Source organism: Lissotriton vulgaris, chromosome 4_1, assembly GCF_964263255.1.
Source record: "Lissotriton vulgaris chromosome 4_1, aLisVul1.2, whole genome shotgun sequence".
Classification (NCBI taxonomy): domain Eukaryota; kingdom Metazoa; phylum Chordata; class Amphibia; order Caudata; family Salamandridae; genus Lissotriton; species Lissotriton vulgaris.
This window is the reverse complement of record NC_141691.1, coordinates 278,581,541-278,602,066: the sequence shown is the minus strand read 5'-3', so window position 1 is coordinate 278,602,066 and position 20,526 is coordinate 278,581,541.

Below are 20,526 nucleotides of genomic sequence, written 5' to 3'. Positions count from 1 at the left end.
TAAAGTGAATGAAAATATTGGTAACTGGGGTAATGCTTGGGGAATTTTCACGGCAATTTTGGGGGAACGTAGGCCTGATTTGCTCCCTGAATTTCCAGTATATCAGTCACGAATAATGGGGTACTCGACATCACACCAAGGTAACCAATGGTTCTGTTATGACAACCTTTTCAGGAAAGCGATGGAGCATAACAAAAGTTTAACCTGGGACTGTTACGATTCTTTAACATGGAATAAGATGAAAGAGTCGGGAATGTTGAAAGTGCCATTGGTGGGGAGTGCTGTTAGTGAGTCCTCCCGCCAAAATGGGGGGACACCCTTTCGGTCGGGTACGGGTACAGACGATTACCCGAGACCCGCCGGCAATACAGGGAAGAGGGGGTTCTGTTTTAATTTCAACAGAAGCAAATGTACTAGGCCCCCGGGATCTTGTAAGTTCAAACACGAATGTAGTGGTTGTGGGGCACCCCATCCTGAGTCCTCGTGCAGAGCCAAATCGGGTGAAAATGGGGGTAGAGGAGGCGCTAAACAGGTCTAATATAGTCCAAGGGGCGCCTTTACCAACCCCGATTGATACCCTGGCGATGATTCCCTGGCTCAGCAAATACCCAGATCGTACTTCTGCTGGGGTGCTACGAAACGGTTTTTCATATGGTTTCCGCATCCCGGTGAGTAACTTTCAGGGTGTCGGGACGTGCAAGAACCAACTTTCCGTCTTGCAGTATACTACTGTAGTACAGGATAAGATCCGGAAAGAGGTTACCCGAGGTCGGGTTGCCGGCCCGTTTCCTGTCCCCCCGGTGCCGAACTTTGTTTGTTCTCCTTTAGGGGTGGTCCCCAAGAAGGACCCGGGTGAGTTTCGATTGATTCACAATTTATCGGCCCCTCATGGCCTTTCTGTAAACGATGCAATTAATCCAGAAATGTGTTCGGTGCGGTACGCATCATTCGATGAGGCCGTAGCCATTTTGAATCGCCTGGGGCCCGGGACGCTGATGGCAAAATCAGATATCGAGTCAGCGTTCCGTTTGCTCCCGGTATACCCGGATGACCAACGTTTGTAGGGATTCATGTTTCAAGGTTTGTATTACATGGACAGGTGTATGCCGATGGGGTGCTCGATATCTTGTGCTTATTTCGAGAAATTCAGTAGTTTTCTGCAATGGGTTTACACGAAGAAAACAGGTTTTCGGAATGTGATGCATTACCTCGATGACTTTCTGTTCCTTGGGGCCGCTGGGGATGATGAATGTGCCCGGGCCTTGACTGAATTTTGTGTTTTAATGAATCAATTTGGCGTGCCGTTGGCACCAGGTAAAACTGTGGGTCCCACGACTTGCCTCGAGTTCCTCGGGATCGAGTTGGACTCTAGTGAGGGTTGTTTTCGTTTACCAGCTTCCAAAGTATCGAAATTCAAGACAGCCCTGCAAATGTGTATCACTGCATCTAAAGTTACGCTGCATCAATTGCAGCAATTGGTGGGGAAGTTGAATTTTGCCTTAAGGGTGATCCCGATGGCCCGCCCCTTCTCCCGTTCGATTGCACAGGCGATGGTCGGCCTAAAAGAGGGTCACCATCGCACGAGGTTATCGGCCGAGGTCCGCCAAGACATGCGTATTTGGTTAGCATTTTTGGCGGATTTCAATGGTCGAGTCGTCTGGAACAAACCGGCCTTGTCCTCTGAAGAGCTTGGTCTATGGACGGATTCAGCGGGAAGCATGGGTTTCGGCGCCATCTTCGGCACAAAATGGTCGGCACAAAAGTGGCCAACATGGTGGCACGATGAGGGGCTGACGAGTAATATTGCTTTCCTGGAGCTGTTTCCTATTTTTGTGGCCCTCAGATCCTGGCCCGATGAATTCAAAAATCATTCTGTCATATTTTGGTCTGACAATATGACCGTTGTAGAATGCATCAATAGTCAGGCAGCACGTTGTAAAATGATTTTGAGGCTGCTTAAAGAAATTGTCTTACTGTGTATGCAACTGAACGTGGTATTCAGAGCAAAACATGTCCCGGGGGTGATGAATCAGGCTGCTGATGCACTGTCTCGTTTTCAAATGCAGGCTTTCTCGGGTTTCCTTCCCTCAGCGGACCCCGAGCCAGCACCCTTTCCCGAAGCTCTCTGGTCTCTCGGTGCCCCGAACTTCGTTACCTCGTGGGAGAGAGTCTAGCACCAAGGACGAGGAAGGCATACGAAGGGGCGTTTCGGGCTTATTTGGCCTTTTTGGGGACTGAGAGAGGGGGACTTTGGGGGCATGAGGATTGGGTAGTACATTTTCTGATGTCCTTGCGTAAGGCTGGGAAGTCGGTGGCTACAGCCCAGAGGCATCGTGCTGCCATCTCCTTTGTTGCCAGGGCTCACAATATCCAGGACCCGACAGCGTCTTTTGCTGTACAGAAAGCGCTGCGTGGGTGGCAACGCCTTGAGGGTCGCAGAGTAGATGAGAGGCGCCCGATAGGTCTGGATAGGTTGTCCCAGTTGCTGGCCACACTCCCCGACATATGCTCGTCTCAGTTCGAGGCCTGTTTGTTCCGAGCCGCTTTTACGCTTGCATTTCACGGGGCTATGAGGATAAGTGAGCTGGTGGCAAGGAGCAAGCGGGATGTGGCGGGGGGTTTGTGCCGGGAACACGTTCAGATCAGGGGTGAGACTATGACGGTATCCTTTGTCAAGTCAAAAACCGATCAAAGTGGGGTGGGAGACTGCATAGTCATTCGCAGGATTCCAGGGTCTTCCATGTGTCCGGTGAGGTGTTTAGAGGATTACCTAGCACGAAGGGTGGCATCATGGGGGGGGACAATGTTGAGACACGCGGACGCCACCCCACTGACAAAGTTTCAGTTTCAGCGGGTGCTCGCGATGTCAATTACCGCAGCAGGCTTGGACCCGGGTGAGTTTGGGACCCATTCCTTTCGGATAGGGGCTGCCACTGAAGCTGCAGCCAGGGGTCTTAATGTGGAACAAGTAAAACGAGTGGGGCGTTGGTCCTCCAATTGTTATAAGAGGTATGTGCGGTTGCACATGTTGTGAAGCTGTAACAATGTACTCACGCTTCTTGTCTTTTGTTTGGTTTTCAGTTACGCAAGCCTTCGAGGCGGGGCGGACTATGCAGTCGACCCAACACCGGGCCAGCGGTCAGACATAGCCGGCTGTGAGAAAGGAGGTGTGGGTCGTGGGCCACTCATACGTGAGGCGTGCCGCAGACGTATTCGAAGCAGGTGACATGATTCACGTAGCTGGGGAATACGGGTACAGGATGTCCTTCTACGGAAGGGGCGGTCTCTGTATTGACCAGTTTCAGGCTTACTTTGAGGGTTTGTTAGGGCGGATGAGGTCACCGCCGTCTATAGTCATAGTACATTTAGGGGGCAATGATTTGGTCACCACCGGTAGACGACTTCTCCTGGAGGCAATGCTTTCCACCGTAAGTTGGTTGGCGAGGAAAGTTCCGGGGTGCATAATTGCGTGGTCTCATATGATCCCACGAAAAGTGTGGCGGGGGGCTATTTCGATCCCTGCCTTGAACCATTCTGTTAGGAAACTTAATAACAAAATGAGTAGGTTGTTCCGTTCCAGGACATTGCATTCTATCTCGCACGGTTGTATTAATGATGACAGTATGTATATGGGGGATGGTGTGCATTTGTCTCGGGTGGGAAATGAGTTACTCATAGGAGACTTCTTAGCATGGTTAAAAACGTTGGAACATGACCTTTAGCTAGGAGTTTTGGTGGGGGGCCCGGATAGCCGGTCAACTATCCGGGCCTGTGGCGGTAAGGTCATGATCGGTGAGCACTAATTAGTAGATCCCTATGAGTGGGCGTCACCCAACACGGATGGGAGCGCTCGGGAGAGGTGGCCATTGGCCCCTCAATGGGGAGGCGGTCCCTTCTAAGGATGGGTCGCCGGAAGTAAAGGAAAGGCGGTCAAGGCCCCTTCCTTTGTAGGAGGGGTTACAGCCCCCTCCTGGGGAATTTCCCGGGGCCAGTAACATCTGCGACGGCAGATGCGGTAAGTTGTGTGGGGTTGGGATAAGGGCCACGATACCTTCTAGATACCTCACACGAGTATTCGAACGACCTTTAACTGGCGTCGAGTTTTAGGTGCCCCCGTCAAGTCAAGGGAAATTGGTAGTAGTTGCACTTGAGGTACGCCTCCGTGCTGTCGCCCATCCCAAGTGGGAGGGGTAAGTCCGGTTAGGGATCTTGACACCGGTTATGACCTTGCCGTTGGCCCTTAAACGTTAGGTTGTACAATTTCAATATGTCAAGAAATGTTTTGTAGGTTGCTAGTTCGGCTAGGAGAACCTCTGTATTAGAGAATCTGTTAAGGTTAGCCAAACATCGCAATATGGTAATGAAATTGTACATAACATGAAACGTTTAATGTTTTAATTTTGTTTTAATAAATACGGCCGGGATGGTCACTCCATCCCACTTCCAAAAACTTCAAGAACTGTTTCCGGTTTCACTCCTTTTGGGGATTGTGTTGAGAGGGGGTGGCGGGTATCTCGGCCATATGGAAAGGGGCGACCGAATCGGTCCCCCCGAACGTATGGCCGAGTGCCTCGATCCCCCCGGGAAGCCATTTTGGGCGGGAGGCGCGTCTCAGCTGGTATGCCCGAAGCGGCGTAGCTGGGGCGCGCTCGTTCCTGCCCTAGAGTGGGCTGGCCTAGACACCGACGCAGCCAGCCACGCCCTCAGGGGCAGGCAGGGGCGGGTATACGCCCGCCCTGAAGACGGATAAAAAGGGACGCAAGACCAGAAGACATCCTCTTGTTCTTGTGCTCTGAAGCTGCACCTCCTCGCTGCGCGTGAGCTCGGGACAGAACGAAGAGCCAATTTTGACCCACCCACCAGCCCCTGAAGACAGCCAGTTGTATATAATAAAGTTGATTAATTTTGTTTTGTTTCCGTTTACAGGTTGTAGTGCCATGTTGATTTTGAGTTAATAAAGAATGTTCGTTGTGAGTATGTTTGCCATTAAAGATATTCAGTTTAGTGTTGAATTTTGATGTATGCTCTTTCGGTCATAGTGGCCAATGTATTCTCAGGTTAATTTGCACTGTCGTATTTATTTTGGTAGGCGGTAAGGTCATGATCGGTGAGCACTAATTAGTAGATCCCTATGAGTGGGCGTCACCCAACACGGATGGGAGCGCTCGGGAGAGGTGGCCATTGGCCCCTCAATGGGGAGGCGGTCCCTTCTAAGGATGGGTCGCCGGAAGTAAAGGAAAGGCGGTCAAGGCCCCTTCCTTTGTAGGAGGGGTTACAGCCCCCTCCTGGGGAATTTCCCGGGGCCAGTAACATCTGCGACGGCAGATGCGGTAAGTTGTGTGGGGTTGGGATAAGGGCCACGATACCTTCTAGATACCTCACACGAGTATTCGAACGACCTTTAACTGGCGTCGAGTTTTAGGTGCCCCCGTCAAGTCAAGGGAAATTGGTAGTAGTTGCACTTGAGGTACGCCTCCGTGCTGTCGCCCATCCCAAGTGGGAGGGGTAAGTCCGGTTAGGGATCTTGACACCGGTTATGACCTTGCCGTTGGCCCTTAAACGTTAGGTTGTACAATTTCAATATGTCAAGAAATGTTTTGTAGGTTGCTAGTTCGGCTAGGAGAACCTCTGTATTAGAGAATCTGTTAAGGTTAGCCAAACATCGCAATATGGTAATGAAATTGTACATAACATGAAACGTTTAATGTTTTAATTTTGTTTTAATAAATACGGCCGGGATAGTCACTCCATCCCACTTCCAAAAACTTCAAGAACTGTTTCCGGTTTCACTCCTTTTGGGGATTGTGTTGAGAGGGGGTGGCGGGTATCTCGGCCATATAACTGTGTGGGCCAAATTTACTTGTCATAATACTAGAGAGAATTTTTGATTCCATGAGGATTAACGCATGCATGTACCCCTGCTCTAAGCTCTGTGTCTGGTGGGGCGAGGGATAGGGGTGCGGAGTAGAGGGTAAATAAAAAACTTCTTTCTAGCAGGGGCAGCACCGTTTTTACCCGTTTCCAGAAATGTAAGTCAGAAAGGAGCCCTGGCAGCTGCAGAACAAAGCTTCTTGACGTATTTCCGGGTGGATTCTTGGCAGGTGAAATTGAGTTCAGTGTTGCTAAGTAAACTGGGTGTGGGAACTCCGACCCCTTCTGGATCAGGCGGAGTGGAATTTGGGAAGTTTGTACCTACTTCAGGAATAGACAAAACAAGCTTTATTGCTTTTTGTGGAAGAGGCATGTGAGGTATGGTGCCCAGTTTTGAAGAGACCTGTAGAGTTTAGTTTCCCATACTGGACAAAGCTTACTGTTACTGTCAGATTCTTTTTGGAAATCCCTTTTTATCTGCCTTTGGTTTGGCCTCGTGTCTTTCATCAAAAGACTGCCACGAACAAAAGTTTTAAGCAATGCTTTCATTCAACACAGGCAATTTGTTGTCACTTCCCACTGGTTTCTGACAAGCAGATTACTGAAGCCTGCCTCCCCGAACGACCTCTGCTCACCTCGCTTGTTCTTGGGACGGAGAGATGCACCTCCACTTTCACGTTGGAGCAGCTCGTCCTGCTGCCTTCTTTCCACCCCTGACCCCTCGACTTCTGTCTCCTGAGACCCGCAGCTTTGGTAGAAGAAGGCACAGGCTGGCATACGAGACCACACCTCAGCTGTCAATTCCATTTTGCTTTTTTCCCAACCAATGTGCGACATCACGGAACCATCGGCCCAGGCCTGCACGCATAGTTTAGTTTACACTGCGCATGACAATACAGTCACACCAGCGCAGCTCTGCGGGGCTCTCCCAACACCACGGGGGTCCCGCTGAGGTGTGGGCGGCACCTCCTCTTTTCCCAGGGCTCCCTCAGCACACGGGAGCCCCGCACCAGCCCACACTTCTTCCTTGGGCCGGCAGCATCACCCGGTCTCCACCTCGGCATGGGAGACCGGACGGACATATCAAAGGCTTCCCCCACGCAGGGGGAAGCGAAAACCATGTCCTCCCGGCCCTGCCCACAACCAGGCGGCGGCCATCTTGAGGCGGCTCGGGCCGCGGCAGTGATCTCGGGGGGCAAAACGAGGGGTGGGCACCCTCGATATTAAAATAAAGAGATTAAAATAAAAGAGAGAAGCCTCCCAAGGCCCCCCCCCCCACATTTTTTTCTGAAAAATCGCGGGGTGCGCGCACGGTGCGCGCTTACAGATATATAATTTTTTTCTCTTTTAATTTTCTCAGGAACTACTGGAGGCATTTACACTATTTAACCAAAAGCGTGATCTGCGTACCAGACTCTACCATTTTGACAAGTTTGGTGTAATTCGGTTCAGCCGTTCAAGCTGTAGCCGTGTCTAAAGGTCCTATGGAAAACACGTTTTGGGACCCCCTTTTTTCTCTGCCCCCACTTGACTAATCCCTCCAAAACTTTCAGGGAAGGAGAGGAGCGGAGCGGGCCCTCATCTTTGAGAAATTTGCGAAGATTCATCAACCAGCGCCAAATTTATTCCCAATAGAATGTTGCGGATTTCCTATGGAAACTAGGGCCTAGCTATATATACCTACTGGCGACCGCCAGTAGGTAATATATATCTATCTATATATATATATATATATATATATATATATATATATATATATATATATATATATAGATAGATATATATTACCTACTGGCGGTCGCCAGTAGGTAGTTATAGTTAGGATTTTTTTCAATGTTTAATCTCAAAATTCTATTTGGAATAACTTTGGCGCCGGTTGACGAATCTGCCTGAAAAATTCCTCGTTGAGCTCCGGTCCTTCCCTGAAAGTTTGGGGGGGATGTGTCAAGCGGGGGCCGAGATAAAAGGGGGGTCCCAAAACACGTTTTCCCCATGTTAATTTCCATAGGGCGGTCGACCTCACTTTTAGCCCGAACGGCTGAATGGATTTACACCAAACTTGGCAAAATTGTAGGGACTGGTAGCCTGATGTGCCTTTGCTATGTCTAAAGATATGTGCACCAGTGGATTTTTAGTAATTTAGGTTCAAAAAAATATATATATTTGTAAGCACGCCCCGGTACGCGCACCGGGGAGCGCACCAGGCGCGCCACGCGACTTGCGCATGGAAAGCTGATTGGCTCTTGGGTGTCTGTAAACATTCTAAACAGTCCGGAGCGGCCGCCATCTTGAGTCTCGGTAGGATCGAGACATGAGTGGTGGCCAAAACAAAGGGGGAAATGACAATAAGGGGGCAGAGTAGACCCACCCTGACCCCCTAGGTTTGATGTGGGGGCTTTAAAAGGGACCCGCGGGGCCAAAAAAAAAATACTTTTTTTTTTCGATTTTTGCGTGTTCTGAAGTTTCCAGAGTCTTAAAGAAAATGAAACTTCTTATCATTGATGAAGTAAGCATGGTCTCAAATCTAATGCTTGCTTTTGTGCATTTGAGAATGCAAGAAATTCTTAGAACAGAGTATGATGTGTTATTTGGAGGAAAACACTTTATTGTTTTTGGAGATCTATTGCAGTTGACTCCAGTAAAAGGACAACCAGTGTTTAAAAGGCTCACGCATGAAGATACCAGGAAGTCCCTTGGAAGCATTGGAAACGTTAATATATGGTTACATTTTAAATATGCTGAACTGCTTCAAAATATGCGACAGGCAAAGGATGAAGATTATAAAAATATTCTACAAGATGTACGAATCGGAAAAGTAAGGGAGCTTGGGAAAAAGCTTTACATGCTCGATTAATTTCAAATTTGTATCCAAATGAAAACATTCTTCCAGAGAATATTTTTAAAAAAATGACTGAGAAGAAATCTGGGATATGTTTGATGCCAACTCTGTAAGAATGTTCCATCTTCAACAACAGAATGTTAACCACTTGGATGCTAAGCATCTTCTGGAACTTCAATGTAATTCCCATTGAAATCAATGGAAACTCCATGACGAGTTACCCTTGTCAATAGCACTGAAGGGGTTAAAGTTAGAAAATGAAGAGATTGTGAAACTGGAAGCAATAGATAAAATAGAGCATATGGTGCAACAATTGTTTTGTCAGAAAATTTGAAAACAAAATTGGATTCATTAGAGAAAAGTATTTCTAAAACAGCTGGTTTTGAAAAGACTCTGAATGTGTGTTTAAATTGTCGTATCATTTTGAGAAGGAATTTAAATGTTGAAAGAGGTCTGGTAAATGGTACAATAGGTTATGTTGTTGAGTTTGTGAATTATAGAAATAGAGATGGTATTGAATTTTTAAAAATAAAATGTGATGGTATTGAGCAAGTACAACAAATCAGTTGTTGTTCTGCTAGATTTTTACTTGTAAAAGACTTATATGTTCGCCGAAAACAGTTTCCTGTTTGTTTGGCATATGCAGTAACAATTCATAAATCTCAAGGTTTAAGTGTAGATAGTGCTTTGGTGAACATTGGAAGATCTGTGTTTAAAGAGGGTATGGCATATGTGGCATTATCACAAGTCAGAACTTTATCAGGATTGTACTTGATTGAGTGTGATGAGACAAAGATTTGTGCAGATCTAGATTGTGTTAAAGAATACAATAGGTTAAGAAGAGAGTATGCTCCACATTTGCCTCAATATCCTCTGTTTGAAAAACGTGTGGTAGGCCGAAAAAGAAGAAATGAGAATAATTGCAGTGAGGTAGTAGCAAAAAGACAAAAAGTAGATGAAACTGTATTTCAAAACAGAAAGAAAAAGGATTGTGATGAAAATGTTGTTGGATTTCAGTTTGAAAATAGTTCTGGTGTCAACTGCTATGCTAATGTAGTGGTTAATGTTGTTTTTATTCTTAAAACTTTACAAGAACAGATTGTTGAAAATCGGGATCAAAGATTGTGTGGTTTATTGAATTCTGTGTTTGAGAAATGTAGCAGTGATAGAGCAAAAATAGAAAGTGTAACAGAAATTCAAAATATTTTAGATATGTGTTCTGGTCAAGATAAATTTTCACAGAACATTCAGCAGGATTGTCAGGAATTTTTAATGTATATGTTTGGTGTTTTGGAAGATGAAGGTGTAGATGTAGATAATCTTTTCAGCCTTTCTTATCAATGGCAGCATGACTGCCACAATTGTAGTTCATCAAGCAATACTAGAATAGACACTGAAAGATTTATATATTTGACTTTACCAGACTGTAAATCAGTGTCATTTAAAAATCTAGTTAAAGCAGCAGATCATAATATGGTGTGTACCCAATGTAAGTGTCCAATGCTATCCACATTATTTATACAAAGTTATGGTCAGTATATCATTTTAGTTTTCCAATGATGTAGACCTGATGGAACTAAATTGAAAACTTGTATCAAAAATGTTGTGGCTTCTCAGTTATCAATTTCAGGAAGAACCTTTACAACTGAAGCTATTATTTATCATGACGGTCCTTCGACAACATCAGGACATTATACATGCTACTTAAAATGTAAAAAAGGTTGGAGTTACTGCAATGATTCTCATTTGACTTATAAACAACGTTTGCCTTATGACTTTAAAAATTCTTAGGTAGTGTTTTTAAAACCAAAGTTTTAGTAAAGGTAATTGGCCTTTAAAGATGGGAATAGTTAATAAAAGTTAGTTAGTTAGTTAATCTAATGTTTAAAATTATTTATCTCATATAGGTACTGTAAGTGGATCTCATAATAAAAAATACTCATACATCTGACACGATTTGGCCGTAAGGAAAGTGTAAGGTATGATGGGGCATATTATCAAGGGGGTTTATCTCCGCTTTTTTGGCTTTAAAAGCCAAGAAAGCGGAGATAAAATTATCTCCCTATTACCAAGCTGTCGCTAACACCAGTTAGTGACAGCTAATAGGAGATAGCGGCCATCTTGGGCCCCGCTTTGCATGTCAGTGATATTTATCACTAATGACATGCAAAGTGGGCGTGCCAAGATGTTAGAGACTGAAAACAGTCGCTAACATCGCTATCTCCTATTACCAACTTTTGGAGATATTCGCGCTAAGCGCGAATATCTCCAAAAGCTAACACCTGCCCTGAGCAGTTCTTAGCCATGTTATCCAATGGGAGGTGGATAACATGGCTAAGAGCATTTGCTCGATAATGCATGAATATCGCTGACTTTTCAGCGATATTCAGGCATTGCGGCCGTTTTTTATCGCATTTGCGATAAACCTTGCTAATAGCAAGGTTTATCTGCGCTAAAAATCGCCGATTTGCGACGATAATTTTTGTCTCTAAACAAGTTAGAGACAAAAATTATCGCTAGTTGTTGGTAATATGCCCCGATGTTCTTAGATATTTTTTCATAGGAAGTCGATGAAATGGAAGTTATAGAGAACAGCAGACTTTTTTTTTCCACCAAAAGGACCTTCACTATCTTCTATTTGGCCTTACGGAAAAGTAAGTGAATCAAAGATTAGTGTACATATATGAGTTGTAAGTTCTTATGTTTTTTTTAAACACAATCTTTTAGATTGTGGTTTTTTTTCTCGCTGTAATATGATGAAGAGTTTGAACTCACTAATTTAAGTGAAATTCAATATATTCTGAGAACAGCAAAAATAAACAATGTAACATATTGTATAAGTTAGTCTATACTTGCATTGTGTAATTTATATTGTATTCCCATTGTCTCACACTCATTTTCCTTTTTCCACCCTTATTTAGCTCTCTTTACTCACTTACACTGCCTTTTTTAACTTTGTGTCATCGCAGTTCCTTTACTCCACTTCATTCACAACTCCTCAATCCAATTTCAACTGTCTGCATTTCCTCTGTCCCGTCCACCACTTTTCATCTTTCTCACATTCTCTCAGTACCACTGCTTTAGTTCTCTTCCCCTCTCTTTCCTTCTTTTGCTCCTTTACTCTTTTTCCTTTCTCACTCATTGTACTGCAGTTCACTCAGTCCTTCCCTTTGTCTTTCTATGTACCTACTCTCTCACTCCTTTTTCCTCCATTGTTCTATATTAACCTCATTCCCTTCATCCCTTCACTCTGTGACTCCCCTTCACTCACTCTCAGTCACCTTCTATTCCTCTTTCTTATTAATAGTTCCTCATTTAGACTCCTCTCCTTTTCACTCATTTTCCTTTTACTTTCTTATCTTTCCTGATTTCGTTTTGGTATCTCGCATTCTTTTAGTATCTTACTTATCTTCAGTAATTTGTTCTCTTTCTATTTCTTTTTCCCTCCTTTTTCTTTTTCTACATTACTTTATTTCTGTTTTTGTATCCTTCACTATTGCTTTATTTCTTAGTAAACTTTTTTAGATGTTTTACCTCTTGACCTGTTTCTTCTATTTTAAAATATATATTTTCCTAATTATAACTTGTTTTTTCTTTTGTCTTTCACAGATACAAAGTGCAGTTTAAAGATGCAAGTAAATTTTCATTAATTATATGGTAAGTGTGACTACAAAATGTAATTTGTCATCACCCTTTGTTTTAACCTCACTACTTTTCTGTCACCCTACCTCACCCCTGTTTTCTTACTCTGCTTCCCTCACTTATTCTTATCCTCCATATTTACGTCTCTTTTCCTTACTTTCCTACCACATTCAACTTCTTTCAGTGCCCCTGCTCCCCCACACTCCCTCTCTTTCCTTTTTTTCTGCTTCACTTAGTCCCTTTCTGACACTCCTTCCTTTACTCTCCCTGTTCTTGCGCACCGGGAGCGCTCCTGAGTGAAATATAAAAAAAAAGAATATACTTAAAAAAAAAAACCATATTATATTAATATACAATATAGGATTCATTTTTAGAAAAACATACCTTTCTGAGCGATAGATATTTGCAAAAAAATAACCTTAGAAATTCACTAAAAAACACATAGGTATGAGTCCATATAAAAAGTTAATTAGCAGTTAAAAAACCTATGAAATTCACTGAAAAAACCATAGGTTTCACACCAGTTATAGTTAGGAATTAGCATTTAAAAAACCTATGAAATTCACTGAAAAAAACATATATATTAAATGCTGCCAGTGGACCTGTTACACTTATTGGGCCAGCCAATATATGTTACACCTTTAAAAAAATGTCCCAGGCCTGCAACTGCAGAATGGTAGCAGTTTTAAACTTGGCAATAAAGCCATCTTGCCTAGCTCTTAACCTTTCTTTTATTACATACATTCCAGCCCTATGGTAGATCGTTGGTAGCCCGGAAGGCAGGGTACTTTGTAATTGAAAGATTGGATATGTAAATTCTAGGTTTACATGTCCTGGTAGTGGGAAACTCCTAAATTAATATTTCACTACTGTGAGATCGACCCGCTCCCATAGGATACATTGCAAGTTCCTTATATAACAATTTCCAATTGGGGGCAGTTAGCTAAATCATGTTTAGTGTCTTTGGGAATGTAATGAAAACCACTATTAATTGAAAAGTCAGGCTTTAATTACAATTTTGAAAATGCCACTTTTAGAACATCGCCTTTTCCTGTCCTTAACACTTTTGTGCCTCCAGCCTGTATTGGGTCACATGATTCATTGTATCTGCCAGTTATACTTTGTGAATTACTCCTAGACAGTCACACAATAGAGTAAATAGGTGTGCCTGAAAGGGCCATATGCTGGCAGGACATGGGAGGACAGAGCTGAGCACATCCCCACTTGCTACTGAGTAGGATGTGCTCTGCCTTCACAGAAAAGGGTATGTCACCTTCACATTGACACTGTTGCTAGCCTGGCTGAAGAAGGGTGACATACTCTGAAACCGGTCTCAGGATGCTTTTTTCTGGTCCAGGGAGGACCTGGCCTGGCAGTTAGGTCTGGACTGGTCCCATAGGGCACAGGGTCAAGACTGATTTGCATATGGCTGGGTCTAAACTGTGGTGGTGTAGGGGGCATAGGAACGGTGGATTTAACCCAGATCTTTTAACTGGGGGAGAATGTTTGCATTGTCAGCATTGCGTCCATTATTTGTTTGCTGTAATACTTTTTGCCCTAAGTTGGTGGGTATGCCCAGACGTGGGTCCCTTGCTCACTGTGCCACTGGATTCAAGCTAGCCTGGCTGAAGAAGGATGACATACTCTGAAATCGGTCCCAGGATGCCTGTTTCTGGTCCAGGGAGGACCTGGCCTGGCAGTTCGGTGTGGGCTGTTCCCATGGGGCACAGGGTCAAGACTGATTTACATATGGCTGGTTCCAGACTGGGGTGGTGTAGTGGGCAAAATAATTATGGATTTAACACAGATATTTTGACTGGGGTAGAATGTTTGCATTGTCAGCATTCTGTCCCTCATTTGTTTGCTGTAACACTTTTTGCCTAGAGGCAGGGCAGGGATTTCAGGAAATTCCAAGGGCTTTAAAGATATTGTCTTCAAATGTCTCCAACTTTCCAGAAAGAGGTCACCAAGGTATAAAAATAGGACCACAGACATACATTTTTAGGTTCACTCCTGCACTTGCAGACGCCTGTCAGAGGACTGTCTGCTGTTGCGATGTGCTGTACACTATGCAAGACTTCTTTGTTGTTGCTGGAAGATTGCTTTGTTGTTTGGAGCCTGGCATGAACCCTGAGAGGCCAGTCCTGCTGCTGAGCCCTTCATCTTCGTCTGAACCTTAGAACTACCACAGTGAATCGAAGGGCTAGTATGCTAGACTCCTCTTGAGCAATGGGGACACAAAACCTGCACCTGGACCCAGCCTCAGTGAGTCCTGAACACCCAAGGGGTGTCCCATCAGTCCAGGATACCACCTTGAGTCTTTTTTAAATGTCCTTAGTCTCTAATTCGCTTTTTCTTTTTTCTAAATTTAAATATCCTATCCTCCTCTTTTACCATGGAGATGGAACTGTTGGATGTTGACAACCTTGCTAGGCTTGTGTTGCAAAGACTCCGAAAGGGAAGGGAGCTCAATGAGGGTAGGAAAGCTTCCAAAATGGATCTACATCTAGCCCCCTGGGCCTATATGGAAGTTAAGAGGTTGCAGGCAGCACTAGCAGAGGATGACCCTGTAGAGGACCTGGGGGCATATTACCAAGCAATAGCGATAATTATCGCTATTGCTTGGTTAGAGACAAAAATGTATCGCCGACCTGCGGCGATTTTTATCGCAGATAAGCCTAGGTATTACCAAGGTTTATCGCAAATTCGATAAAAATCGGCCGCAATGCATGAATATCGCTGAAAAGTCAGCGATATTCATGCATTACCGAGCTAATGCTCTTAGCCATGTTATCCACCTCCCTTTGGATAACATGGCTAAGAACTGCTCAGGGCAGGTGTTAGCTTTTGGAGATATTCTCGCTTAGCGCGAATATCTCCAAAAGTTGGTAATAGGAGAGAGCGATGTTAGCGACTGTTTCCAGTCGCTAACATCTTGGCACGCCCACTTTGCAGGTCATTAGTGATAAATTTCTCTGACATGCTAACTGATGTTAGCGACAGCTAGGTAATAGGGAGATCATTTTATCTCCATTTTCTTGGCTTTTAAAGCCAAAAAAGCGGAGATAAAACCCCTTCATTATATGCCCCCTGGACTTCAATGAGGATGAGGTGCATGAACCAGAGTACGGCAGCGCAATTGGTCTTCAAAGCCCCCTCTAGGACTGCCTCCGCCCTTTTCTCTGTCAGCTTCACTTGCCTCCAATACGCCATCCATAAGGCGCTATTCAATCTCAACCCCACCTATCTCTCGGAAAAATTTACACTTTACTTTCCTTCCAGGTCCCTTCGCTCAGGATCTAAGTCTTTACTTCTGGTTCCTCAAGTCAGGAAGGCCAGAATAGGGTGAAAGTCCCTTTCCCATTTCAACCCATGTTATTGGAATGAGCTTTTTCTGCTCTTGAGACTATGCCCCGATCATCTACAATTCAGAAGGCAGCTTAATACCACCCTTGTCTGCCTTTGATTTTGCTGTAATAGCACCGAACCCATGCTGCTGGTCCGAAGCGCAGAGATACCACTTCGGGGGTTGATTCTAGCGTAATGTAAATAAATACTTAAAGAGAGGGACCATGAGCTGCATGAAGAGTGCAACTGCCCCCAAGAGATGAACTAGGACACCCTAGAAGGGGCAGGGACGAGTGTGTCTTCAAGAGTCCTGTCACCAGAGGAGGTAGAGAGGACGCCCAAGATGGAACCAGATTAATTAAAATTGGTGACTGAGGAGAAAGCTGAGGCTGTGAGACCCTTGGCAAATGAAAAGGTTGAGATTGTAAGCTATTCGCAAAGGAGAAGAGAGATTCCACATACCACAGGACTGGGTGTCTAACTATGTGGTGGGAGATTATATAGACTAGTTAATTGCACAATATGAAATTGCTCTAAGGGTGCACAAGGTTCCAGAGGTATACTGGGGGGCAGTTTGTAGAAACACATGCCCACATTAGGGAGGGATGCACAGCTTACACTAGAGGCAGAAGATCAAATAAAGCATGCCCATGAAAGCTAGGGAATGGCAGAATTTGTGACGTTTCACTCTGTGAATATCTGTGGAGTTACCTAAAAACTCTGCAAGATTCCGCAGGGTTCCTCGACTGAGCTGAACTAGGCACTTCACACTTATTCTTAGCACCAGGAGCTCATTCACACTGACAAATCAGCTTGAGCTGCATCACACAAGGTACAGGAGGGCACTGCTTCTCAAGTTAATTTTGATGCCCCTTGAGTAGATTTTCTACTTCAGTAGCAGTTTTCTGACTGCAAAAGGGTTGTGACCTCCTGCAATTGGCCAAGTTGAAGAAATATCACAGAGTGTCTGCCTAGGAACTGAAAATCGGGCTGGGGAAGCCAACTCTTGCTCTCACTTGCCAATTTACCATGAGCAAGCCGTCTGTGAGAAAAAAGTCTGCCACATGACGGTTTGCAAAATTTGACCACAACTCCATGTCACATGTGTCTCTGAAATGTTTGCCCCCCTAAAAAAAGTCATACTTGTTGCTACATTTGGTCTGACCCCTGAAAATCCAAAATCAGTCCTAGATGGACTTCTTAGATTATACCAGCAAGGTACGGAAGGGCTGGATGAGGGGCAGCAAGTTGAAAGATTTTACTGGGCTGTACAACCTAATTTCTGATGGAGGACATGCTCAATATATTTTTTATGGAGTTGCACCAACAACTGGTGTATATCAGGCTTACTGATTCTAAGAAGCCTGCCAAGGATGCAGACATCTGTGTCAGCTTCAGAGTGTCTACAAAGGTGTCTGAAGGGGACCCCAAAAGGTTGATTAGAGTTTCCGACTGAAAAAAGACAATTTGCATGGGAAAAGGTCTCGATCTCAATCTGACCAACAGAAGAAAGGCTTCATAGACAAGAATACTGGAAAATGTGTCCCTAAGTACTATGAATGCCACCAGTATGGGCATGTCAAGGGCTATTCCTAGTGGTCCAAGAGGGTACCATTCTCTATTGGGGACAGAATCAGAATTTGGCCAGTGTAGTGCTTGGTGAGGAAATGGCCCTGTTAATGTGGTAGAGACTATTGAGGTTACACTAGTGTCCCTGTGCGACATTAGATTGTGCCCAAAGCCCACATGCCCTTCAATCCTTCGGAGTAAAGACATTGGATCATCTCATAGGCAGGCGGTGGAAGCTCTGGGAGACACAAGAGCCTATGTGACTTACTGTCAGATGTCATCTGGTGTGTTCAGATTATGTAATATTTAAAATATTCCACCAGGTTGTAGTAGCAGAGAAAAATGATTCACTTTCTTTGGGTGGGCAGCTGGTCTTCTGAAAGTTGCTCTAAGCCCTGTCATATCTGTGGATGGTCTTGTAGGGAATGATGTGAAGCACACTATCTGAAAGGAAGTAGTGCACAAGTCACACGTGGAATGCTAGGGCTGCCTGAATGGGTCTTTGTATCCAAACGGTCAAAATGTTGCCTAGAAAGGGAGTCAAGAGGGTCTGGAGCCTAGAAGAATGGCCCAGACTGCTACCAGGAAAGGAAAGGGCAAGGGGTGTGGAAACCAGCCCCTGGGTGTTTCAGAGTACAGGTGGATAATGCAGTGAAAGTGGCCCCCGGGAGCCTACCAGGGAGGTAATTGCGTCTGGGTGTAAAGCAGAAAGAGGACCCTCCAGGGAGGAGTACTGTATGGCACAGAGGGAATGCCCAGCCCTTGAGGGCCTGAATGGGCAATCTGTAGCCCCGGCAGCTGGTGACACCTCTGGAGAACACTTCATATTTTGGAAGAATTAACTCCTATATAGTGAGCCTAGGACACCTGAGCATGACTTGTGTAATGGTAGTTACCAAATGTTAAAGGACCCTCCTACTGGGGTTGGCTTATGAGATACCCTTAGTAGGACATCTAGGGCAGGACAAGACTCTTGTCCTGCTCCAGATGCTTATCACCCACTTGTGTTGGCCCTGGATGTGGAGAGCCTCTGATTCATTTTGCAGGACTTTTCTTCCCTTCCTGGCTAGTGGGTTAACTCAGAAAAAGGTAGGGCTCCACTAACTCCCATGCATAATATTGGTGCACCCTTTGAGAGGGTAGGCATTGATATTGTAGGACCCTTGGACCCCAAAACAGCCTTAGGCAACAGATGTATCCTGGTCTTGGAGGATGTGGCCACTAGGTATCAGGAGGCCATCCCTCTGAGTACCCGAACTGCACCTGTAGTTGCCATGGCCCTAAAAGTAATTTTTTCCAGAGTTGTTTGCCCAAAGAAGTGGTGTCAGACAGAGTCATCAACTTCATATCTGCATACTTGATGTCTATATAGAAGAAGTGTGGGGTTACTTATACATTCTCCATTCCCCAGCATCAACGAACCAATGGCTTGTTGAAAAGATAAAGTTCAACAAAACGACTAAAGGCATGATTATAAGACTGCCTGAGCCCATGAGGTGGAAGTGGGATATCTTCTTACCATGTCTGCTTTATGCCTACATGGAAGTACCACAAAAGGAAGTGGGCTTCAAACCATTTGAACACCTGCATGATCACCCTGTCAGGGGATCTCATTGGCTGGTCAAAAAGGGGTGGGAAAAAGCTCCCAAGAAACCCCCAGTATTTGGTTAGCTATATTCTTACCCTCAGGTACCAGATGACCAAGTTCTGGAAGAAGGCTTTAGAGAACTTGGAGGCTAGCCATTAGGTAATTAAGTAACAATAGGACCAAGCAGCTACAATGGTGGATGTCCAGCCTGGACAGAGAGTGTGGATGATGGAGCCAGTTGAACCCAGGGCTCTCAAGGATCACTGGACTTGGCCTGATGAGGTGGTAGAGAGGAAGGATGAGTCCTCCTACCTGGTGTACCTCAATACTTCCAGAAAACCCTTTAGGGTACTTCATCCTAACTGCCTTGAACCCCACTATGGCAGGCCTGAGGGCACCGTGCCACTGGAGACATATGGTGGGGAGGAGTAGGATAAAAAATGATTCCCTGATCTCCTATCATCCAATGAGATGGATGGGTCAGTGGAGTGTATCAACCTCTCTGACCCCAGAGCAGCAGAGGGACTGTCACCAATTACTCAAACCGTTTTCCTACCTATTTTTCCTCACTCCTGGCCTTACACACCTGTGTGACCATGATGTTGACAATGTGTTCAGTCTGCCTATCAAAAATAAAATGTTTGGTGTGTCTGATAAGGTAAGGGCCAGCATCTAAGCAAAAGTTTCTAAGATGTTGGAATTGGGTGTAATTGAGTCCTTCAGAAGACCCAGGCCCAGCTCAGTAGTGTTGATACCAAAAGGGCCCCCATCAGGCACTGCCTCAGAAAAGGTTCTTTGGAGGACTCAACTCATTCACCAAGACTGATGCACACCCCAAGCGGATGAGTTCATTTATAGGTTAGTTGCTGCCAAGTTCCTGTGCACTCTTGATTTGACTTCATGGTATTGGCATATTGCCATAACTGAGGTGGCTAACGGGAGCCTTGGCATCTCTACCCCAGAGGGCCACTTTCATTTCAAAGTGAGGCCCTTTCATCTGAAGAATGTCCTTGCCACCATCCACAGGCTGGTTAACCAGGCTTTGTCTGGGATGGAGGCCTCCAGTGCTGCTTATTTAGATGCTCAATGAACAACGGAGAGTTTGCTCTTCATCAGTTAGGCTGAGCATTTAAACATAATAAACCAAGAGATATGCCAAAACTGAGATGCTGATTCAACCTAGAATTTTGCTCATAAGTTAGAAAAACGCATTCCAACCTACGACGTTGCTAGTCAATAGCAATTTATTCAATAAATTTCAAAGAGAATTTTTAAACAAATTAATACATTTTATACAACACTACACCAATATTTATACAACACTCATTCATCTAGTCATCCATATCACAAACATACAAAATCAGGCATCCATATGTACACGGAATTTAAGAATGATCACAAAGGAAAATAAACAAAACAAAAATTAGAAAGGAAGAGACAAAGAAACAAAGGCTGCTCATACAATATTCATCTGTGATATACCATATATCTGTACATATATACAAAATTGAAGATTAATCATAAACAACTTTGATGATGTCACACATTGTATATACACAGGTTCGGAGTATCGAAATTCACACTTGTTTGGATTTTTCAATTTAGAGAGAGCAGCACTCTGCACGGGGCCTACGCGTTTCGAGTCCTATATAATGAGGGGACTCTCATC